General features: G+C 42.7%; 1 protein-coding gene and 1 long non-coding RNA gene across 3 annotated transcripts in view; one reads left to right on the plus strand and one right to left on the minus strand.

Moving 5' to 3' along the window:
• LYRM9 (LYR motif containing 9) overlaps positions 1-25,167 on the plus strand; it is a 75,545-nt gene that overhangs the window by 16,096 nt on the left and 34,282 nt on the right. The window contains exon 2 of one of the 2 annotated variants that reach the window (XM_039507356.1): positions 8,204-8,304. The gene's annotated coding sequence lies outside the window, so the exon portion shown is untranslated. The remainder of the gene's footprint in view (positions 1-8,203; positions 8,305-25,167) is intronic. The other variant, XM_039507357.1, reaches the window with a different exon arrangement.
• Positions 6,942-23,683, minus strand: LOC120387132. Its single transcript, XR_005590043.1, has 3 exons — positions 23,573-23,683; positions 18,708-18,787; positions 6,942-7,199 (listed from the first exon to the last, which is right to left on the minus strand). It is a non-coding gene; the product is annotated as an uncharacterized LOC120387132 (long non-coding RNA).

The following is a 25,167-nucleotide window of genomic DNA, read 5'->3' on the forward strand; positions in this document are numbered from 1 at the left end:
GTCAACTAAGCACAACATCCAGTTCTATTTGTGCACATGCCCTGAGCTGGCTGGGGTAAGAGCTGCTGACATGTGTGTTGATGTGGCCCGAGGAGTGGTTACAGCCTGCAGAGGCGATGGGTCAAAATTAAACATCAGATTTAGGCTCCTAAATCCTTTAGCCGCCGCCGCTGAAAATCTCCCCCAAAGTGAAAAGGAACATGACAGACACTGAACAGTCTAAAATGATGTAAAAAGATCTTTGTTTTGAAAAGGAACCAGGAATCCTATTCAATTCCATTTCAAAGCCACTCGAGTCACATGGACTTAATAGTTATTATGGAACCCAACGTTTTGGAAAGTTCAACAATCCACAAAATGATCTCCTTTAGGGGTTGATGTTCTGAAAATTGCCATTCTAGCATATTAAGCAGATCAGGATTAACTCTCTTGGTCATGTCTTCCCTGATGTTAACCCTACCTCAGAGACAGCAAAGGGTGTTAGTGCAATGGAGCATGTTCCTGATTAGAAGTACATTACCACCAGCTGGATTGCACAGATATTTTTGAAATTGAAGGGAACTTTTGTACCTGTTGCAGCATGGGGCAAGAGCTTAAAAGATTTAGGATGAGGCATGGAAGGGTGGGAGAAGGGATCATCTTGGTTTGGCTGCAATGGTGCATCAGTGGACTTGCATGCCTTCTCCACAGTGCTGCAGCCTGGGTGACAGTATGCATCACTTTAAAATATTCCATGGTAAAGGAGGGGAAGCAAGGTCCGGTAACTAAAGCACTGGAGGTAAGGAGATCAGTGTCTATTACTAGCTCTGCTACAGCCCTACTCTGTGCCCATGGGCAAGTGACTGAACCTCTCTGCCTTGGTTTCCCCATATGTAAAATGGGGAATACTTATCTAGTTAACAGTATTTACCTAGTTCATAGGCTTGTTGTGAGCTTATTTCACTAGTGATTACGAGCTTTCAGACCCTTTGATAGAAGAAGATTATATATATATAGAGAGAGAGAGAGAGGAGCAAGGTAAAATAAAACCTAAATGAGCCAATCAATGGCCTCTGAGTCAGCAGTGTTCAGCTTGAGAAGACCTCCGGGAAGCCCAACATGGAAACAGCAACCGTCCAGCACTCGAAGAGCATCTTCCACAGCACCACAGATACACAGTGGGCAGCCCTGGATGCCCCCAGGCATGGTCGGTCTTGGGCGCAGCAAACCACACCACACGTGAACCTGTTAAGCTGGCTCCAGAGGTGGCTGCAGAGCCTAAAGCCAAGTAGCCATTGATCCAACCTGATGATGATGTAGAAGTTCCTGGTAGTGGAGGAGGCTCTCTCCCATTCTGTCTGCCTGAGCTGTAGATATTATCAGCTGGCTGGAAAGTTTGCAGCACTGTCTAGATGGAATTTTTGCTATGCAGTTGATGGAAGGCTGCATCCCATATATCAATGAACAGTGGCAAGAGTGGCATTTGCTGTATCATGATGATAAGTTTGTTGGCTGCATTCTGACGCTATGTGTTAGGTGGAGGAATGTTGGTTAGGACAGTAACCATACCAGTTTTGTTGGCTTCAATGTGCCAGTGATAATTTTTATGGTATGCTTAAGCTGTGTATCTAATAATCTAGTGTGGGCAGAATTGGGGCACAGTATTTGCTAACTGCATAACAGAGAGTGAGCCCCAAACTACTCAGTGTTTGCACACTGGCTCCTCAGGTAGACCCTACCAGTCTGAAGGAGCTGTGAAAGTACCATTTATTAGTAACACATCTTAAGTTTTAGAAATTTCTGCAAAGTTCCAGAGCGCAGTGCACATTAAAGACTAACATTCCACAGCTTGGCACGTAAGTGCTATGAAATATAGTCGCACCCAAGGACTTGCTCATACATGCAATTATCTGAGTGGTACCTGCAAATGTGAGGTTTCTGTGGAGAGCAGGTTTTTTGAAGGATACAGTTTAGGATGAAATAATCTGAAATTTTGTCTGGAAACCCTTTTAAAATTCCCTTTACTACCTTTCAACCATGTGGCTCAGAGGGAGTGGCTACAAAGCTCTCTAAATGCTACATGCAGGGTAGAAATAAGCTTTTTGCATTAATCAATTATAATAATTATCCTCCTAAACACATGCTTGGTAAGATATGAGAGCCTTACGGAGATTGATTAGACTAAAATAAGCACCTCATTTGCATTTTTCTGATTTTCCTCCACTCCATTTGTCCCCATTAAGGCGCCTGCTCTACAAAAGGACAAATGTTGAAAAGCACATTTAAGAAAAATGTCATGTTCCACACCCACCTGTTAATGCGTTGATCCTTTACCTCAAATGCCCTTATGAAAGCCTCAGACAGGAAAAACTTGTCTGTCTCTCAAGGTGAAAACTCCAGGCTAAAGTTTTCCACTCTCGGCAAAGGAAGATTAACCCTTAGGCTCCCATGCACTTTCCTATAGGGCATTAGTTTTAAGTATGAATGTTTAAAGAGAACTTATCTGCATAAGAACTAAATAAGCATAGAATTTATACTTTTAAATAGTTAATAAAAATGGCAAATAAAACATTAAAGAGCCAGTACTAATAAAATTAAGTAGCTAAAAATAAATAGTCTCAGACATTTTAGCCTGGAGGAAAAAATACCATAACACAATGTAGTTGTTCAACACAACCTATAGTTGGCCTGATCTGGAGTGAGTCAGTTAGCGTTATGAATGCCCAGCCCTTCACCTTGTCTCCAATCCAATGCCTACTGAAGAGAATAGACTCCCGTTGACTTTAATAGGCATTGGACTGGGTGATTATTTGTATATACCATCAATGTTATTTAAATCTTCAGTCGTAAACATGCAAATATATAGCTCCCCACATAGCAATATTTATATTATAGATTATAGTAGCACTGTCAACAACAAACCAACCAGGCTATGTCACTGCATATTTGCTATCAAGAGTGGCTAACCATGCTCTCCATTGTATCCATTAGTCAGATAACAATTGACTAGATCTAGAACCAGGGTCAGATTAACCAGATCACAAGAAAATAATGGCTTGAACCTTCATACATCCCTCCGACTAAACCTTAATTTGAGCTTCTGTAATGCCATTTCCATCTCTCTCCCTCTTCCCCCTCAACTCACCAAAATGGCAGTGTTTTTTCACTTTCGACGTATCCCCAGCTGCATCCTTCTTAACCTGCAATTCCTAAGTTGCCCCTTCTGGCCCTACCTTACAGCAAGTCTCTTCTCACAACCTTGTCCCATAGACTTTCAGACCCTATTGATCTCCCAAGCTGCTCTTGCAGCCTCACTCACCACTGAATTTAAATCTCTTGTGCTGTGAAGTGCATAAAGGATGTATACAAGGAAGCACAGTGCAGAGAGAAAGCCAAAGTAGATTCCACCAGAAATGTTGCCAAGAGCTCCTGGGGTCTGCAGCTGAATGTACAAAGACAGAAGGAGAAGGGTAGAGAGACAGGGAAAGGCAGGGCGTATTGGATTTTTCAAGAGCTAATGAGGAACCTAGAGTAGGTCAGATGATAGAAACAGGGGTCAAAAGAAACCTTTCAGGTTCTTTGACCTTCTAGCAGTGGTTATTTCTCAAATAGGGGGGAGGGAAATCAATGAAATGAAGCTTCTGCTATTTACTTTGATTGGATTCAATGTAGTACAAGTCAGAATCATTGCAAAATTACTGCTAGTGCAACTTTCCTGCACTTATTTGTGCAGCATCAGAGGCAGACAGTGTGTGCGAATGCCTCCCTCCGCCATCCGACTAAAACAAATGACTGTGGATGTGGTTTCTCACAGCTGCTCAATGTCCCATTTTTCCCTAGCAAGCATCCCACTTTCCAGGGGTGACCTCTGTTACTATAAATATATATAGAGTTATATAGAGAGAGAGTGAGTGACGGGGAACTTCAGAAAGGTAGACAATACCTCTTTTCCCTGGGCTGGATATTTCTTTTAGCTCATGTTTTTGCAGACACGTCATGAATGGAGACGAGAAAAATGATTTCTAGCCATACTTCAATGGACTTTAAAATATATCAAAGAGCGGCTCACAAAGAGAGATTGATACAACATTTCTAGACATTTTATGGCTAAAAGATCTAGACGAAAAGGCATCCGTAATGACTAAAATGCACGCTTCTGGTCCTCAGTAAATCCCCTTTCACTCCTGGTTAGCTCATCAATGTATCTCCGAGACCCCAGAGAGATGGAATAGCCCTGAGTAGGACTTTGTCTGCACTTTGCCTGTTCCAGACACTGCTGTAGCTGCACTGGTAAACCCCTAGTGCAGCTGGGTAAAGCCACTGTTTGGATCAGAGGAGTTTCCTCTTGCTTGAAACCAGGGCAAGCAGCGCCGGTGGGAATAAGGTGTCTATGCTAGGGGTTTGCATCAGTGTGGCTGTCCTAATGTAATCATGGCAAATCCCTAGTATACATGAGGCCCAGGGCTGAGTACAGGTAATGCAAAGCCGACAGACAGGTTGGAAACCCTGCGCCTTATCTCAGCTATATCTGGAGTTATTCTGTTGACTTCAGTGTCAACTTCCCATCCCTACTGTGACTATAAAGCCCATGGGCCAGATTATCAGCGAAGCTATGCTGGTTTACACCAGCTCAGAATATGACCCCAATTTTAAATATTCCTCTTACTTGTTAACTAATACCACCTCAGGGCCTGATCCATATTCTATTGTGCCATAACCATATTTCTATGAAGACTATGGGGCGTAACATCACAAAGAGACCCTGCAATTTCCACTGTGTTGAGCTAAAATCAGGGCATGTAAGATCGTTCATATCTCAGTGAAGAGACATAGGCCCTGACTGTGAAGCCTTGTCTACACTAGAAAGGGTTTGTCATTATAGCTACACCGCTGTAGCTATACTGGGAAAATCTTCCTAGTGCAGATGGTGTTTCTGCTGGTGCAGTGTATACTGGTCCCCCAAGTGAAATAAGTTATACCAACAAAAGCACGCTCTTGTCTTGCCTACACTAGGGTTTTGCTGGTATTAAAGTGTGGTAAAAAACAAAATCACCCCTGCTCCCGCCAAACAAAATTACTACGCTGGCCATAGTTTCTAGTGCAGCCAGACCTCCGTTAATCCATTCCTGAGCTGAGCACAGGAATGGAGCAGGGTGCAAAGGTGGCTTTAAGCTATGTTTGTGATCCCTGTATCCTGCGGACTTTCAGAGGCTGACACAGGCCCTGGTATCGGAGCAGTGATTTTCAGTGTGGTAGGGCACGCGTCGGCCAACAACTTTAAGGAAAGGTAACAGGGCCTGAATCTGCTCAATTAAGCCAGTATAAATCCAGAAAAACGCCACAGGTTTCAGTGGCATTACTCTGGATTTACACTGGTCTAAGTGAGAGCAGAATTTGTCTCTGCTGTAGAACGTACTAGAGACAGACATAGAAGAGGGAAAAATACATTTTAAAACAGCTGATTCTCTTTCACTGATGCTTAAGACAAACCTCATTTCAGAGGATTAGTAGCGAAGGACAACTGTAAAGACAAAACGATACAGGATCTCATTAAAATGAAAATGCTGAAATAAATGGGTAATTTGGCATTGATTCCACTCCCCACCCCCTCACTCTGAAAGCCATTTTGTATTAAAAGTTACATGGCTGCAGGATGAGGCTCCAACATCTGTTATTGCTGAAAAAAATGATTTGCTTGGGGTTTTTTTTCCCCCTCACATTCTTCTAACATCTGCATGTGTATCTCTCTCCTGTATATTAATCATTTCCAACACTGATTGCTCATGTGCTGGAATAATTCATCAAAGAATATGGAATTCTGTCTTCATTTAGGCAATTGAATATTTCGGTCGGAGATTAAAGTTTCTATATTCCTATCCACCTATGCTGCATGCCAGGTGATTATTGTTTACAAAAATGAACATAGTGGGTGATCTGCATCCCTATGCAGAGGGCCCACATCCTCAGAGGTATTTAGGCACCCAATGCCCATTGAAATCGGTGGGATTTAGCTGCCTGAATACTTTTGAGGATCTGGCCTCAGTCTCACCTGAGACATAAGGGGTGCATAGGCCTTAAGCTTGTCCACTTCATAGAAGTTAATTGCACCTTATATGATTAGAACAAATCAAATAATTCACATCCTTCTCTGCTCTCAGAATGCTTGCAGACAGACTGCAATTTCCTCAAACATACTTATTGCTGAAAGCATTCAAATTTTGTTGTTGTTCTTGTTGAACTCTATGGATTGATCCAATCGACTGCTTGAAAACAGTCCTCTGTGCGGCTTAGCTATTCCTACTTTTTCGGTTAGCTGTGATTGGTCAGATAAAAAACCATGGTATTGGTTTGCTGCGATTAAACATTTCTGAAACAAGCACTTGCACATGACAATTTAGAATTCTGTTTCCCCCGAATGTATTTGTAAGCGTGACTTTAAAATTCACTCTCTGCCAACATTTCCGCCAGTAAAACTCACTCGAAAAAATGTTCCCAGGAAGCAAATGCAAAAAGTTCACACTGGGACTGAAAATAAATCATTTAAAAATCCAAGTGAGTAGCCGCGAACATTTATTTTATTATATGTACCAAGCTCTAGTTATGATGCATTTTAGCATTACCTTCCAACATCCAAACTGTGGCACTGATTCAGAAAAGCACTAAGTTCATCCCTATTCAGAAAATTAAAATTAGGCATGTGCTTGTGTCCCATTGACTCCAGAGAGAAGGAAGCACTTTCCAATGAGAAGTAAAAGCTTTCATAAATAAGGAGGCTTTGCTGACTTGGAGTATGAGTATATATATCTATATTTTCACATTTATTTCAAAATACTGCAAAGGGAAAAGAACTGTGGTTCTATTTGCTCTTGAGATACATTTATAACGGCTTTTGACCTTTACAATTGTTCTTTAATCTGTACTTGAAGTCAGAAAACAAAAAATAAAATACGAAAACTATGGCTTTTATTTCACAAGTGTGCCGAAAAGTATTGGGTACACAAAAGAAGGTCTATAGTGTAGTAATTCTGCATGCAGAAATAGGGTACCCAGGGTGCACAGCAGATGGTTTCAAAGGAAATCCTCGAGAGCTAGGATTAAAAAGCAATTTCCAGCAAATTTAAAATGAGTCTCAATATTTGGGTCACAGAAATTAACTCTTTCAGTGTGAGCGATGGGAGTCTTTTGTCGGATTATCTGTCCGTATAAATGACCAGCATGCCCTATGGAAAAGGAAAATTTAGGAGAATATGAATTTGTGTTGCCTCCATTTGTGTTTTATCATCCTTTATATATACACACACACAATAGTCACACTCAGGCTCACGGTTTTGTTTGGAAATAAGGATTGCACTTGTGTGTGGAAGACAATTCCACATATTCTGAAACTTGAATACATTTTGGAGGGATAGTTAGGGATTTAAGAAAAACTGTTTGGATGCTAAAGAGGAGGAAACATGGTGCCATGCAGATATTCTTCCTGGCTGCACCAGTTCAAGTCAGTGGCTTGACGTGACTGCCAACAGTACGTGTCTGAACATACAGCGCTATCAGTCTGTTTCAGTAAGACGTGAGTTGATGAGGAGATGCAGATCAGCTGGATGCTTTGTACTCTGAGGTCAGCAGGAGATACTGGGCCAGTTCCTTAGCTAGCAGCTCCACCAAGATCATTGAGTCAACACTAGTTACACCCGCTGAGAATATGGCCCACAACAGATTTTAAAATAGGCCCAATTAGGAGCCTGAATCACTTTTTCACTAAGATAGTGTAAAGCTCCAGCAGCGTAAAGGAGCCTTAAAATGGATGTAAATTACTCTTACGTCCCCTTTAAGGCCCCTTTATGTTGCTGTAGCACCGTAAAGGGGCCTAATCTAAATGAAAATTGGGCCCTAGACAACATTCAGTACTAAACAATTAAATGTAGCAACTGATATTGTTTTATCTTGTCCATAAAGCTAAATCAGGCATATTTTGAACAGAGCTGGAAAGTTCTCTGAGCAAAGGTGCCTGACGCTTTGCTAAGTAAATTATAAAAACAATTGCTGGTTTAAATGTCAGCAGGGGAAAGAGTTAATTGCATTGCACGCGGGCTATTATGTCAGCCACATGTTAACAACAAAGTACAATGTACTCCTGACAGGGCATCGTAACTGTCCTGACGGGACGAGTAGCTGCAGGTGTTCTAACAAAGTTAATTAACAAGCCTAAATTTTCTTTTTCCTCCAGAACTGATCTAAGCTGGATATCGAAGACCCTGAAATGTCTTATCGGCTATTTGGAAGGGGGAACAAAAGAGTTCAGATGGTTGACAAAGTTACAGGTATAAGGTAGCTTTCAAATGCCCGATGCTGCCGTTCTTGGGCCGGTTCTAGAACTGCTTTTACCTTGGTCGCTGATAAGTGCACGTTCTATTGACTTAAATGAGACATTTCCCTTTGTATGGCCTCATATGACCAGATCTAAAGAGTTTCACACAGTACTTCAGATTTCTATTCTATTCAGGTTGCCACACCACAATGATAAGTGCACTACATGAGTGCTTGATGATACCATGTAGTGTCCTTCATTGGAAGAATCAAAAGAATAATCTTTCTATTTAAAAGATCATAGCATGACATGATACTAGAAGTACATTAGGTTCAATTTAAGCTCTAGTAAGTCTTGCCAAACTCAAATAATGCCATCGTTTACTTATACCTTTACTGCCTCATAGGGTCCTTCCTAACAAGCCTTGTTAGAAAAACCTTTGTCTGTTTGCCTTCAGGGTATCTCTCCTTCACTGCTTCCCCAGCATCTCAAAGGAGGAAAAAAAAATCTGGCTTTTGGTTCCTAAAAAAAAAAAAAATCTCCCCCTCCCAGCCTGCTTTCCTGCTGTAGGAGAAACAGCTCTCAATAGCTCTCTGCTTTGGTTCTTAAAAAAAATCCCAACCACTGCCTACCATGTCATAGGTTTATTCCCCACTTTGAACTTTAGCATTCACAAGATGGGGACCTGCATGGACTCCTCTAAACTAAAATCCTAGTTAGATCTGGTTCTTGCTGCCACCAGTCAAGTTTTAAGTGTCTGACACACTCCCTGTTCCCCTAAAACTCTCCCTGGGGAACACAGATTCAAACTTGAATCTCAACACAAAGGGAAACAACCCATTTCCCCCCTCCCCTTTCCTAGTGCTTAGGAGAGATACCTGGATTCAAATTCCTTGAATCAAAACAAAGAGGGATTCACTTTTCCCCCCTCCCTTTCCCCTGAAAATCCAAACAAGGAAGAAATCAATCAAGTTCTAAAAAGAAAAGATTTTATTAAAAAGAAAGAAAGAAAGTACACTATCTCTGTAATACCAGGATGGAAAAATACAGGGTCTAACTTATAAACCTGGAGAGGCTCTCCCCCCCCCGCCTTTCTCAGAATAATCAAAGTAACAGCAACAGAAATAAAGATATTTCTCCAGCAAACACACAATTGCAAATGCAGAAATTAAATTATAAGACTAATTTGCCTTTCTAATACTCACTATACTGAATAGAAGAAAATACTTCAGGAAACTTTGGAGAACTTGAAGAATATGTCTGGCCTCCCTTAAATCCAAGAGAGAACAAACTCAAAACAAAGAACACAGACAAAGGCTTCCCGCCACAGAGATTTGAAATTATCTTGTCCCTTGATTGGTCCTCTGGTCAGGTGTTCATCAGGTTACTGAGCTTGTTAACCCTTTACAGGTAAAAGAGACTTTAACCCTTAACTATCTGTTTATGACAGGGCCGGGTTCTGATCTAAGTTACACCAATAAAACGCCAGATGAACTCCACTGATGTCAAGTCCAGTTTTACATCAGTGTCAACGAGATCAGAATTTTGCTGTGGGTTTTCAAGTGTTTATATCTTGCAAGGGAAGGCAGACTGGTTTGAACCATATTCTTCTCCTTGTTCTTTTTAATAAGGTCTGTCTTTTGAAAAAAAATCTTAGAAGATTCTATTAAATGCCCTGAGAGAAGGTTTGATCCAAAGCTCATGGAAGTCAATGGGAATCATTCCATCAGCTTCAGTAGGTTTTAGATTGGGCCCTGAGTGAAGAAGTTAACACTGGAGTTACAGCGACAGAGTGAGTCTATTTTATTGATTTTTCACCAACCTGTGCAGCCAAATGTTGAATCCAGCAAAGAACTTCTAATAAAGGGAAGAACCGTATTAATCAAACTGTCTGGGTTAGTGCCTGCCTTGTAGAGCTGTAAAATATTGGTACCGCACTTGGTTTATTAGGCTGTTTGTGCATCATTTGTTTTCACTTAAAACAGTGATTCTCAAGCTAAATGGTTTCAGTTGCATGCAGCTCTCCTACAGCCTACGTCCAACTATACGGGTGAGAGTGATCTCAGGCAGTGCAAGTACAGTGCTGATCTAGAAGCACTTCCTCTGCTGCTCCCGTGCAGGGGTACTAAGCCCCCTCCGCCAAGAGAGCACCACTTCCCCAGCACTCCCTCCCTCCACAACTGTGATGGGGAACAAATGACTGAGAATCCCACCTGCTGCTTTCTATAGAGCAGTGTAGGGAACTACTAGGTTGTCATGTCCCAAAGTGGACTCAGATTTTTCCCAGCACATGAAATAGCTAAGTTCTACTGTCAGATACACAGGTGTGGCTCCCACTGAAATCAGTACTAGCACTGCAGTCTTCTGAAGGCTACAGTTTTGCCAGAGCTCTTTATAATGTTTGAGACATGTTCTGAAAAGCGTAGCATCAGGAAAGTTTGAAAGGCTCAATTCCATTGAGTGTTTTAGGATTACTCCCTATTTAAAGCTTAAGGTAGTGTGGTGTATTAAAATGCATTGTTCTGGGTGGATTACTGAAAGCACTAACCTATTCATCTCAAGGCCATGAATTCACATGTAATGTGACTAGTTAAGAATGGGTGAAAAGATCATATGCTGATGAATTTGTGTTTTCCTCCTACATAGGCTTATATGGACTGCTTTATTGATGGCACTTTGAGCACTGAGATGAGGAAGAGGCGATAATGAACAATTGATTCTTCTCTGCAGGTCTTTGTTGCTTACTGTTGGACTTGGACAAACCTAATCTGTGAAGATAATTAAAGTTCCCTCACTCTGATTGCTGGAAGTGGAGTCTTGTCTACACTTAAAAATTAAATCGACCTAGCTACATTGCTCCGAGCTGTGGAAGATTTTCACTCTCTATGCAATGTAGTCAGGTTGACTTAATCCCCTTTGTAGTCGAGGCTAGGTCGATGGCAGAATTCTTCGGGAGAAGAAGAGGTGGATTAACTATATTGACGGAAAAACCCCTTTAGCTGATGTAGGAAGTGTTTACGCTATGCTGTGGTGCTGTAGCATAGACCTATCCTTAGTTTCATGAAACTTATTAGGAGCCTATTTGCCCTATACAGGGATAAAAGTGAAACTGCCAAAGCACAAGCAACTGGCAAAAATGATAAAGCGAGCGCCAATTTGTTATCTAACTGCACATGTTGTGAGTGATTCCTTAACGGCATTTTGTAGCCAGAGAAAAAACCCAACCCTGTTGACAAATTGAATAGCACAGTTCTAATTGTGAATTGTCAGTAAAGATAGCAAATGTAACAATATTTTGAAGGATACTTTCATCAGGATTACAGATGGATTATTTATCTCAGCATGGTAGATGGGTTCTGCTGTTGTTATGTGTATTGCATTTATTTCAGAACAGCTACTAGCATTCCACTGTCAGTTACAGTTAGACAAAAGTGTCACCTGACATAAGAATATCATTAATAAATATTTAGCCTTGTTCTGTCTCAGAAATGCCTCTTGCAGGATTTCAGGTAACAAGGACATGAACATGCAATTATAGGATTTGCAATTTTGCTAGAGTCTTAAACATCCAGAACGTTTTCAGGTCCACTTCACCCCGATGAGCTGAAGTGCCTACAGATAAAAAACACATCCTGCCCACCTAAGGGAAGGTATTATTACCGTCAGTGTCGAACACATCCACAGGTGCAATTTGTTCTACTGATGATTTTTTTTGATCAAATCTCAGGAATACTAAGTATGGGCAATATTCTGGGCCTGTGCAAAAAGAACAAACAAACTAAACATGTGCTTTAGGTCTGATCTCTGGAGATATGTACACACTCAAACAAGTGTGTACTTCCAAATATTATAGGAGGTTATTTAGTATGGTAGTCATAATGGGTATACCCCATAGCTGGGGTTATCATCATTATCTTGCACATCTCTGTCATCAGGCAGGTACTAAATTTGCCCTTATTATGTTGTCTTAGGGCCTGATCCAAAGCTCACTGAACTCAATGGAAAGACTCCCATTGACTTGAATGGGCTTGAGGATCTGGCTCCTACTCATCTTTCTGCACAAATCAACTGTGAATGCTTTAGGGTGTCTCAGAATAGTGGAGGGGATATTTATTATGAATTTACAGGTTTTTCTAGGGCACATGTATCCTCACAACACCTCTAAGTCGCAAAGGAAGCCTGTGGCAGAGCTGAGAATGAAACTCACATCTGACAAGTCGATTCAGTGCCTTAACCATAAGACCTTCCTTCTTCTTGAGACGCCCTGGCACTCCTAATTTTGACGGGTGATTGAAATCCCCCATTAATGTTAATCACACAGCAAGCTAAAGGCTTGATTCTGCAAACACTACCAAGTATAGTGCTTACTATTGTGAAACCAAAGGGGTTGCTCAAAGCAGTCAATGCTATGCTAGGTAGTAATTGCTTCCAAAATTGGGTTGTGAATTGACTTTTACAAAACCGGAATATTGTTTCGCTCAAATTGTGGACTCATCGTTTAAATAATGGGCCAAATTCTACACTGATTTACTTACACTGACCGCAGTGAGGCTGCAGTGTCATTCCGCACAAAATTTGCCTGAATGAGCTTAGCTGCATTGATGGAGAGACCACAAGAGACTTCTTCTATCAACTCCATTAATAATACTGCTGCTAATGACATGTCCTGTATTCTTACAGACGTTGCTATCAATTCTTGTAATCAACCATGGTGAAAAACACTCAAAATTCAGAGTGCCCCCAAAAGCCATAGAAACCATGTGCTGGCTTCCCTCACAAAGAAGTTATGGAAAGTTGTGGAGCTGACATGTGCACCTGGCTGACATATTCAGCAGGATATTTGGCTTGGATGCTGGACCACTTTTGCCAAAAGTACCTCTCTCATTGTGCTGGTTAGGGATAGAGACTTCATTATAGTTTTTTTCACTAGGGGAGGAAAGAAGGAATAACTGATTCACCTGTGCCAGACCCTTGCCAGAATGGAAAGCTATTTGGGGACTTTGATCATTAATCAAGCTCTGATAGTTTAGCAAAACTTTGATAACTAACAAAGGGTTCATGAAGGCTCATTTCTTTAACGCTGGTGGCAGATATGGATTGCCATTTTGATTGGCTTGGATGGTAATCTGGCCCATAAAGCTGAAGCGTGATGTGCAAACTGCTTCTCTGGCATGCCCACACTCATGCCATCTGTGTTAGGATAGAACTGAGCCTGCTCAGAAGGTGGTCTGCCAATTTTAAACAGGGCATGGGTGCCAGCCACAGATGGATTTGAAAAGATAGCCTCAAGAAGACAGGAATTGATACTTCTGCGGAAAGAAGAATCGCTTGTTGGCAAGAAGCTTCACTTTCAGGCACTTTCTGACCCACTTTCCGTTGGGTCTTGTGGGAATTGGAACGAATGCTCTCCTCCTCTCTCTCCTTTTACCAGCCCGCCATCCCATCATGGGAATGCTGTACATGGATTGAGTAATCTAAAGGCATTTTTTAAACCAGCAGCAATCACAGACCTTCATAAATGTTCTCTCTCTCTTCCAAAGGTGAACATCTCTGAAGTGAAAGCTGCACCCCCTCAGAAGTATCACAGTATTGTATCTGTCTAGGACGTGAGCTCTGTCACTCCAGGACTTCACTGATTTTGAAAAAGGCCCAGGAAGAAAATTCTACATGCTACAAAAATTCTTGCCTTTTTTCAACCTGTGTAATCAAAATTGCCATCTCAGTTGTTGCCTGGGCATCTAGACTACTCCACTGTGCAGAAGAGACAGACGGTACACACATTATCCCAGTTCCTCAGGAGTATAAACTGTGGACCTTTCTTCATTGTGTCCAGAGACTCACCACCATAAATATATATCATACATTTCCTCATACTGCACGGTTTAGACCTCCGCCATAATGGAATACAGCGGAACCCACCTGTCGGACCTAATCCTGCCAGGCTTGCCATATTGGATCGAAAGCCCCGGCTTTACTGTACAGCAGGACAGGGCATCAAACATTATGACAGCAAAACGTTCTGTAAGTTTGACACTCGATGAGCTTGTCTTCTCATGCTGAACTAAAAAGTGTCTTGACACAATATGTGACTCAAAGAAGTAAGTAAAAGCGATTTTGACTGGCTAACTATACACTCTGTGAAAGAGTATTTCCATATATATTGCTTTAAATGTACCTTGTAATTAGTTTGGTTGAGTGACCACATTCTTACATTAAGGATATATAAAAAGGAAGCATTGATCAATTTCCACTTCATAATCTTAAACACCTCAATCGAGTCCCCTCTAAGCTGCCTCCTTTCCAGTCTAAAGGAGGCCAGCTTATGCACACACTCATCTACGCTCTTTAATTACTGCTCTTGAGAGAGTTTCTGCCAATGCACGGTGCTATTTTGTCGTGTCACATTGAATTGCATCAGCTTTATTTTTAGGAATGAAAAGAGGGGGAGGCAGAAACAGGATGTGGGCTACAAATGGAACCAAAGGGCTTTCTTAAGGACAGTCTGAAAATAGACAAGAAAGGTAGCAATGCTGTTTCAGGCAATGATCCATGAGAGGGAAAAGTCAAGTCAGTGAAGACAAAAATGGAAAGCAGGGCTGGGTGTGTGGGGAGAAGGGAAGTGAGGTATTGGAGTGGGCAGGTGTCAAGGGAAAAGTTGATCAGCTTGATTCTCATTTACACTAAGTCTCCTTTACACTGCCAGAATGATATAAAGTGAGAATCAGGTGTAATGAATTCCAGGTACTGAAGGGAGCTTGATCTGCAAGTCCTCAAATTTTACATTGTAGGAACAGACCCAAGGGTCATATGGCAGAGTTTACCGTAATGGATTATATTGGCCTATTAGCTGACATGTTGTCTGTGATGAATTGTATCCTGGCCATGATGGTCAATAGGATCTTTTCCATCTCTAAGCTATGATCTTAAGGCTAAATTTGGCATTGGTGCAAGCAGGCCCAGCTTCATTGACTTCAGTGGACTTCTGCCTGCTTACACCATGGTTGTGTTGATCTCCTAAGGTTGGAATGATTTGCTCTTGCATCGTATGGCTCTGGGTACCAGCCCCACCTGCAGGCTTCCCATTGCCTTCCAGGGCAGTTCCATGTGCAGGAAGCACATGGTTGCTCTTTCTTGTTTACCTTATGCTGTTTGTACCATTTCAGGCACAACCTGGGAGTTTATTGTACTTTGAAAAACTAAAGAAAATGAAAGTTTAAGAAAAGGAGAAGGGAAAAGAAAAATATTTACTAAAATAAAGAGAAGGAATGGGAAAAAGAAAAACGACATGGTACTTTACAGCTGGGTAATGATTCTTCGCAACTTTCCACTGTGGTTTTCAGTTGACCTTCGGCTAGACCCCTTCTGTAAGTTTCCCTCCCTTTCCCATTCCTTTTCTTTATTTTAGCAGATTTTTTTCCTTCTCCCTTCTGTTTGCGCCCTCAAAGTGCTTCCGAAATATTAAACCCTGCAAAACTCCTGTGAAGCAGTTGGGTGATGTAACAGGTGGCTGGGTCTAGTCTCTCATCTCAGTAACACCACTGTAAATTTGGAGTTAGCTCCATTGCAGTTACAAAATGACTAGCACCACCGCCCAGACCTCTGCTACTGTAAATCACTCTAACAGCAGAGATGCTAATGGAGCTATTCTGATTTACACCAGCTGAGAGTCTGGCCCAATGACTTTAATAAAGCCTTTACACTGGAGTAACTGAGTTAGTTTAATGAGAGACTGAGGCAGAAAGCTGAAGTGCTCCAAACTCAAGTATCAGAACCAGAATTGGAATCCAAGAGTTCCTGGTTCCCTGTCCTATGCACAATGCATTAGATCAGGAGAGGTCCCGTCGTTAAAGATTCAGGGTCAGACCATGCCACCTTTACGCAGATGAGAAGCAACTTACTCTACAAGTAGTCCCATTGAGAACAAATTTGATGCCAATGCATTTACTCATGGAGTAAGTTGCTTCTTACAAGACTATAGCTGGTAGAATTTGGCCCTAAAAATGGGTCCAGATTCTTATGCAGGTTGGGCATAAGTTCATTTATGTTATTATTCCTAATATATAATATAGTTCCATTGACTGTTGCCTTTGTTAACAAGGCAATAGGGCTAAGACTCCTATTGACTTCAATGGGCTTTGGATCAGGCTCTTTGTAACTATTATTCATATGCCTTGACCTTGATTCCATTCCACTCTCCAAAAGTTAGTCTTTTCTCTGCTTTAGCTTATGTCACTTCAGCAATTTTGTTTTCCCTTAGGACAGGCAATGCTGTAAGAACTACAATTAGACTCTGTCTAAATGTTTGATTTTTTTTTTTCAGGTGAGAGTAGTCAGAAGTAGTTTTGCAAACCACCTATCTCAAGTCAGTGTTCGGCAAAAGACTTTAAAGCAGTCAGATAATAAAAACATTTTAATTTCACTGTGCGGTAGAAATGTAAACGTGACTTTGACAGAGAGACTGTAGTGGGGAGAGTTCTCATTTAAATAGGCTTTAAAGACATGGCACAATGACATTGTCACAGTGACAAAGTCAATATTATGCTTATTGTTTGCAGATCTAGGTGTGAAATAAGGCATCTTGTAGTAAACACATTAGACTGTCTGCTGAGAGACTCAGCTGATGTGCTCTGATCTTTTTAAAATAATGCTAGATCAGGATCCCCGGCACCACAATTATTTACTTATTTATTAAAAAAAAAATAAAAAACATCCTGCAGAGAAAATAGAGATTTAGTGGAGACAGAAATAGAAAGCCACATTGCAATCTAGTTGACACTGGTATAATTTGGAATAACTCAATTGAAATTAATAGACTTGTTTGAGATTAACACCCATGCAAACAAAAATCAGAATCTGGCCCATCAACCTTATTTTTTCCATGTCTTTTTGTTCTGTGTTTGTACAGCTCCTAGCACAATGAGATCCTGGTCTACAACTAGGTCTCCTATGTGGCACCCCAATACAAATATTAGACTATAACTGAGAACTGTAGTAAAAGGTTTAGAGGCAGCAATGGTATAAGAGAGTGAAAGGAAGACTGATAAAGTGATAAGGAAGGTTGGAAGCAGGCTGAGCATCTTGCATTCTGACTGCCCTTATTACTACCTGTTCTGTAGATAAAGACTTCGTATTGTAGGTTGTTAACTGGGTGAGAGAAGATCAGAATAGCAATAGAAGGAAGGCAGGAAAGCTTTGAAGGCGATGTTCTCACCCTGCTTTGAACAGTCTACACTGAACGTAGGCCAAATGTGTCCCCTTCTGGAGATCTGGGCTTCTTGATAAATGGATGAGTGCGACTCACTGGCCTGTGCACCCCTTTGTGGCTGGATGCGCTGCAGCGGCAGGCTCTTTGCCCCTCCCCGACAGCCTCTCCAGCCCTGTGGGGATCTGCTTCTTCTGACAACTCAGCCCTCTGACCAGGTTACAAAGTCCCTCCCTTTCCAGGGCAAACCAATAGTGCCACAAACAATAGTCCATTGACCTCATGTTAGGCCTTCAGTCCAACTCCAGACAGCATGGTATGAGGGGTTTCAATAGTCCATACCGCACGAGTCTCGAGGTTTCCACCCCACCGTCCTCAGGAGGCTGCTAGGGGAACTCAGCTCCTCCCTCTCCTCTGGGTTCCAGTTTAGGGATCCTTTAATAAGCAGTCAAGGCCTGGCTATGCCGACCCTTTACAGCCTCCCTGGATGGCTTCCTAACACAACCTCTCTTAGGCCTCTTCCCAGGCTCACTATGCATCAGCACGGCTCTCTCTAGACCACTTCTCCAGGCTCACCACAGAGCTTCTTCACATTCTTGCCATCCAGCTGGTTCAGTTGAAGGTGCGTTTTCTCCCCTCCCCTGCCCCTGCAGGCATCTTCCTCTCTGCCAGCACAGAACCCTGGGCACACTTCCTTCTCCCAGCATTCCTTCACCGCTGCGTGGTGCTCCCAGCTGCAGGCTACCTTCCTTTAGGCAGGTTCTGTCTGTCAGCGGGACAACTCAGTGGCCTGGCTCCCGCCAGGCTCCTCTCGCTGAGTGAACCAGAGATCTGCTGCCCTCTCCTAACTAACTCCCAACTGAGCCAGGTTCATCCCTTTGTTAACTCCTTTTTTTGCAAGGGTAGTGGGGCAGGGGTATTTGAGCCCACAGGCTGTCATTAACCCCGTCTGGCCCAATGTGAGGTTGGTACACCCGTGACAGTAACGCAAATATGGGATTATTGACCACGGGACACAATCTCTCATTACTGCAGCAATGATCAAAATCCAACTCAGAAACAATACCAAAAGCCAGTACTTTCTTCGTGCTCTTTGCTCGCCTAGGGAAAATAAGTTGGTCGGTCCCTAGCGGGCAAGTGTCCACATCACAAAAGCCATTCCCATAAACTGGCACGTCTCAATAGAGCAGCCAAGAACTGAATAGGCTCTGGAGACTTAACTCAGCCCCGGAGTTCAGTCCCTGCAGGTCTCGGTTGAGTCACATGGGAGGAACAGCCTGGGAGAAGTTTCCAGCCAGTGCCTGTGGACAGATGAGAGACCTCAGTCAATCTATCACACTCTCTTTTGGTTTTTGAGTAATTCCCCCTCCAGCCCCCCCCAATCATTTTAAAAATTAGTCTCAAGGAGAGTTCACTTGGTGGTTCAGAAAATATATTAGCACTTTCCCTACGGAAAACAGACTTTTATTTTGCCCCTCTCAGAACTTGGCAGAAAATGATCTATTGAAATCAAATGCATAAATTATACATGTCCTAGAACTTGCTTTGGAATGACGAGTCTGATAGGAGGCTGATGGAAATTAACATGAGCTCTGAAAGATCAATTCTGTTTTAGAATCAGCAGAACTCTTGATGCAGATATGATCTGTAGGCGTACAGCAGCACCTACTTATCAAATTAGAAAAATACCATTCATTTCATATAGCCGAGTGCTTGGAGTTTTGCCTCTGAAATAATTGATGATGTTTCAGGTAATATTTTTATTCTTGTCACCGAGGATAATAAAAATGCAATAGACGTTTGAAAGCGCATATATTTATTGGGTTATGACAGATGTAAATCAAACACTGCATTTCAAACTCCAGCTAGGCAGAATAAGCCCAGCCATTCACAGTTGAATATTAACAACCCCTCAGGGCTGTAAAATATTCAATATATCGATGCCATTATCTAAAGTCTGCCTTAATTTGTAAACTTTCCTTATACAAAAGCAAAACAACCACCCTGGTGCTAAATCCATCCATCCAATGCAGACAGATAGTAACAAGACAACAGCTTTACACACGGAATTGCGGTACTGGGGTGCGTGTGTATGCCCGTGTGCATGGTGAAGGGACTCACAAATGAGATAAGGAACGTAGGCAGTTAAGTTTTTTAAACTCAGGTAATAAAGACCCATGTCTTTGGGCTTGGTCCACATTGCCGGATCCTATCTTTTATGACTTTATCTAGTAATTGTGCCTGCTGTCTGTGGCACTTGGATGCATTACAAATGGAGCAACGCTGCTAATATCTTTAAGTGCAGACCTTTGTGTAGTGGGATAAGAGGATAACACCACTTTTCCTGCGTTGGTCAGAATTTTTCATCTATTTTTTAGTCCATTTCCCATTTGTTTTAACAAACACATGCAATTTGATTTCTGTCCCCTGATTTTTCTGATTCATGGCAGAGAATTAAAAAAACACCAACCCCCCCACCCCAAACAAACAACTTATGAATCTCCAATGCATTGCATATTTTAACAGCAAAAAATTAAAGCCCTGGGTACTTTTACAAAACAAATCATAGAAATTTTCTGTTTGGTGCGGCGCATGATTTCTTTTATTAATTTTTTTTTTGTTGGACTGAATCTGTCTAAAAAATACAAATCAAATGACGAGATTCCATAAACATTCTCCAGGTTGCCTGTCTAGTCACAGAAAACCATTGTAACAAAAGCATGTTCTTAATTAATGTCTTTGTCTAATGAAAAAGCATTGTGGTGCTCTTGAAAATGTATTATTAAATCTATGTTGTTCAGATAATAAGACGGGGAAAGACACTTGTACTGAGAGCTGTGTCGAATTCATCAAGGCTTCTTTTAATTCTAGTTCACTTGCTGCATTTTGCAGCTATTTGTCTGGGTACTGGGGTAATTTGGAGGATTGAGTGAAGCCAGATGACTGTAATAAACTCGTTTTATGTATTTATGACTCATTTTGGCAAAAAGAGACACTATTTATGGAGTATTTCGTATTGTTAAGACTTCTGTTTCTCCTGTCTCTCAAACTTTCTCTGGGCGACTGTCTTTGCTCCATCACCAATAATTACATCAAATTAATTCAGCATAATTTAGTTAATTATTAGCACTGGAGGTTAGCAACATGACTTCCATTGAACTGAAGCTTTTATCCCCTTTTCCCTTAGGTTTTACAAAATGTAAACAAATCTGAATCACGGATAAAAATGAGGGCTGCTCCCTTTCCATCAAGAGCTTTTGCCAGGCTGAAGAACTGTCCTGCCATATTCATTCACTCAGACAGGTGCTGATAAACGCGCTGTCTGCTGCAGGCAGGAGAAAAAAAAATCCCCGGGCTTTGTGTGTCAACACCCAGGCAGTTCGGGAGACAGGAGGAAAATATATTTAAAACACCACAAGAATGGATCAATCAAAAATAGGACAAAGAGAAGTACTAAAAAAAACAACCCAACATTTAGACATCTACTGAATATTGGATCTGGCTTGGCAAACACATGGCCTGAGCACTTAGAGTATAAATTCCAGAGAAGGAGAGGACAGTTCTTGGATGTAGGGCTGTGGCTCTGCATTGCCATGGAGGAGGCAATAAATAGCACGATTCAGCGGCTAGGGCAGAGGTCGGGAATCAGTGGTGATTCCCAGGTGCTGTTCCTGGCTCTGCCCTTGACCAGTCATGTGACCGTAGGCACATCACTTCATCTGTCTGTGCCTCAGTTTCCTCTTCAGTCTGGTTTGTCTTTTTTGATTGCCTGCTGTTTGGGGCTGACGCTGTCTTTTGCTATGTGTATGTGCAGTGTCTAGTACAGTGAGGTCCTGATACCAACTGGGATCTCAAGGTATTACTGTAACATTGATAACCATGATAGGACTTAAAATCTACATAATGCTTTTGATCCTCAATGCACTGTAAAGGCTTGAGTGCACCTATCCTTGGGAGGTATGTGGCAGGGGAGAGAAAGGAGCCATTCTTTCTATCCTTCCCACTAGCACCAAATTTGTGTGTGTGTATTTTTCATTTAACAAGTCCCAGTCCTAACCAAGACTGGGGTCACAATTTGGCCCCTAGCCCTCCCCCTAGCATGGACCATGTAACGGGGCACTGGGCAAAGGTCAAGTCTGGGCCCACTTCAGCGATCCAGGCTGGGCTCAAGCATCTTGTGTTACACAACAGCAGTTTATGAGTTCCTTGCCCAGAGGCTATTGACCTGGAGAAAGACTAAAGGAGGAGAGCCTGCAAAGGAGAGCCTCAGGCCTCCAGCAGGATAGCAAAGGCCCCCCCAGAAAAAATAATCAGAGTTGGACCCCAAACCTGTACCTTGGCCGGCTCCAAATGCAAATGGACAGAACGTAAAACCCATTTGTAAGGATGTGGGACTCACCCCTGCGGCGCCTCCTGCTGGTTTTCTCTGGGAATTAGCTCTCCAGTTGTTGGAGCACTTTCTGCAGGCCGGTGATCCACCTTACCTCACTCTGGCCCCCATGTCCCTCCCAGGACCTGGTGCCCTGTTATCTGGGGTGCTGCCCCCTGGCAATAACCCCACAGTTCTGGGTTTCCCCCTCCCAGGGGAACCCCCACCCACTATCCCCACTTTGCCTCAGTCTTGGCTACTTCCCAGTCTCCAGCTAGCCCCCGTTCACTAGGGCAGACTGCAGTATCAGCCACTCATCACAGGCAAAGGGGTTTGGACCTGCTGCCTTTGCCTACCCCTGAGCTGCCCTCTGCAACCCCCCAGGACCTGTTGGCCTTATGCTAGGCCGCAGCCTGGGGCTTTCCAGGCTGGAGCTCCCCAGTTCCTCTGCCTTTCCCCAGCCCTGCTCCACTCAGGTACCCTGTCTCTAGCTCCCTGCAGCCAGGCCCATCTCCCTCTACAAGCAGAGAGAGACTGACTGGGCCTCTGGCTCACAGCCTTTTATAGGGGCCAGCTGGGCCTGATTGGGGCATGGCCCCAGCTGAGCCTACTTTCCCCCAATCAGCCCAGGCTTCTTGCCCAGCCACAGCCCTCTCCTGGGCTGTTTTAAGCCCACCAACTACACCATCTCTCTGTAATGGATAAAAACAGACGTCTGGCTCCACACTTCCTGAACTTGAAGGTCAAAATCCTGATCTGAGACCAACTTTCTCCAAAGTTCAGGGTGTTTGGGTTTGGTCCATTCTAGCAACAGCTCTGAATTTGGGAACTCAGATCCAGGGTTTTGGTTTGGGCTTAATGGGAATTTTAATCGTCCTCTGAATCCATCCTTCAGAGATGATAGCTGAGATTTTGGGTCTCAGATTTTAGCGCACGGTACACCAGCTCAGTCCTAAAATCAACACCCACACTCTGCTGGACTTCACTGGGCCTTGTGCGTGTGAGGGGACTATGCCCCAAGCAGCAGCAAGACCATCCGTGCCATCTAGAGTACTCCATGCTCCTTACCCACAAAGGTGTTACGCGGCGGCATTCTCACTGGTTCATTTGAAACATTATTAGACTTCTACTGAAAACATGGGGTGAGCTGTGATCAAGGACAGGATCCACTTAAAGATGCTCCTTTGAGAGTAAGGATTATTCAGGAAACAAAAAAAAAACATTGACAGGAAAATGCATCATTGTGGAGTTAATCTAATCTTACGACAGCCTGCAACCTTACAGAATCCTGAAAGAAGAGCAGGATCTAAAGCTCCACGTAGGTGGCTCTCTCCTGTAATGTTCAGACCCAAGCAGCAAAATTATCTTCGGCAACTTCAGTAAAAGCAAACAAACATGTGAATGATGGATTTGAATTACTGGAAAACTGTCCATTGAAGGGAGGCAGCATGATCCAGCAGATAGGGCACCAGACAGGGCCTCAGGAGACCTGTGATTTACTCCCAGCTGCTACAGACATGTTGTCTGCCCCTGGGCAGGTCATTTAATCACTTTGTGCCTTCATTTCCCTTTCTGGAAATTAGGGTGAATGATGCTTACCTTTCTTTGAGAAGTGCTTTGAGATCTATGGTTGGAAAGTACCAAGGATTATTTAACAACAGAACACTTTTGAATTCTGAGACTACTTGTGGAAGAAGAGGAGACAATGTCGACCCACCTTGCTTTCTGAAAAATCATTACACAATCCGGAGACAATTTCTGCTTTCAGTTACACCAGTGTAAAACTGGAGTGACTCCACTGCCAGTATTCTGGCCCTTTAAGTACAAATGATGCAGGGCTGGAAGAGAATGAAATAACCGTTGTTTTGGAAAGCTGTAATGCATTGTTACCAATAATACACATACTGTATCACTGCATAATGCAGTGCTATTTACTCATCATGGGCTCGTTATCATAATCTGATGTAAGCAGAAGAACAGTGTGGTTCAATTGTAAGCACTGAGACAAATTTCAGATCTTAAATATTGTGTTTTTTTAAAACCGGTTGATGGCCCAGCCTCTGATTTTTTTTTTAATTAATACCTCAAGCTGCCATGCTTTATTCCATGTTAATTTAAAGCTAGGTGCTGAATTGAAAGAGAATGGATGTCACAAACAGACATTCACAGCGTCTGATTTGTATTCAAATCTGAAAGGTGCATCCCCAATTCCACCCTCTCCATACAGTGGCCTGATGTACAAGTGCTTTTGTGAAGCCTGCAATGTTAGTACGTAGGAGGGGATGCCAGACCAAGGCCCCAGTCCCACCTGGAAAAGGGTCCAATCTTGAAAGGCGCAAAATGCCTCCTGCAAGCTTCTGTGTGCCCTTAATTCCCACGACAGTCACTGGGAGTTGAGGCTTTTCAGCACCAGTTAGGGGCCTGCTCCCGCTCCCACTGGACCAGATCTTAGTTAGCTGGTGTAAATGGGAACAGCTCCATAGGAGTCAGTGGCACTATGCCCATTTACATTAGCTGAGGATCCAGCTGGTATCAGTGGGATTTTTGCCATTGATTTCAACTGGATTGGGCTCAAGATGGCTATTTAGTGGACTGTTTCATTCAGCTTTTGCACAACTGTCTTCTAACAGCTCCTCTTTTCATGTTGATTCCTGTATCTAACCCAAACCGAGCAGGAAGGATTCCGCTAATGCAGGCAACAACTTGTATTTAATCATCTGTTTAATGCATTTCAAGCAGCATTTAGGCCTGGACTTTAAATACACTGCATTAACTGCCATCTGCTACCAGTACATCAGATCTGGCTTCCATTACTTCTATCGTCATACTGGGTCAAATCCTGAAGCCATTTACTCCATTTTTATCTTGTTCTTTCTAGAGCCAGGCTCCCTTTAATTAAATTCATTATGGAAGTCCATGAAGGTTTTCCTTACGTGCTTATAGTATACCAAGAAAATTAAAAATGATGGTGATCTATAGCATCTATAGGGGAAAGGTTCTTGAGAGGGGGAACCACCCCCCTCCCCATCTAAATCATGAAGACCATTTAAATCTCACAATCTCATCTGATTTAGGCTCTGATCCGGACACTGACTCCACCTGTGTGCATCTCTGAGCCTGCCCAGAGCCCCACTGAAGGCAGGAGGTTCCGTGCAGATGTCCTCCCACATGGATCCAGTTGCAGGATCAGGGCCTTAGTTTATGAAAGGCTCTTTGCTGGCCAGACTTCCTTATTTCTTTTAAAACAAATCCAATTTTAGCTAAGCTACAGACACCATCAAAGTTACTGAGAAATCCTGGGCTATGGCTTTA

The sequence above is a fragment of the Mauremys reevesii genome, linkage group 20 (assembly GCF_016161935.1).
Source record: "Mauremys reevesii isolate NIE-2019 linkage group 20, ASM1616193v1, whole genome shotgun sequence".
In the NCBI taxonomy this organism is placed as follows: domain Eukaryota; kingdom Metazoa; phylum Chordata; order Testudines; family Geoemydidae; genus Mauremys; species Mauremys reevesii.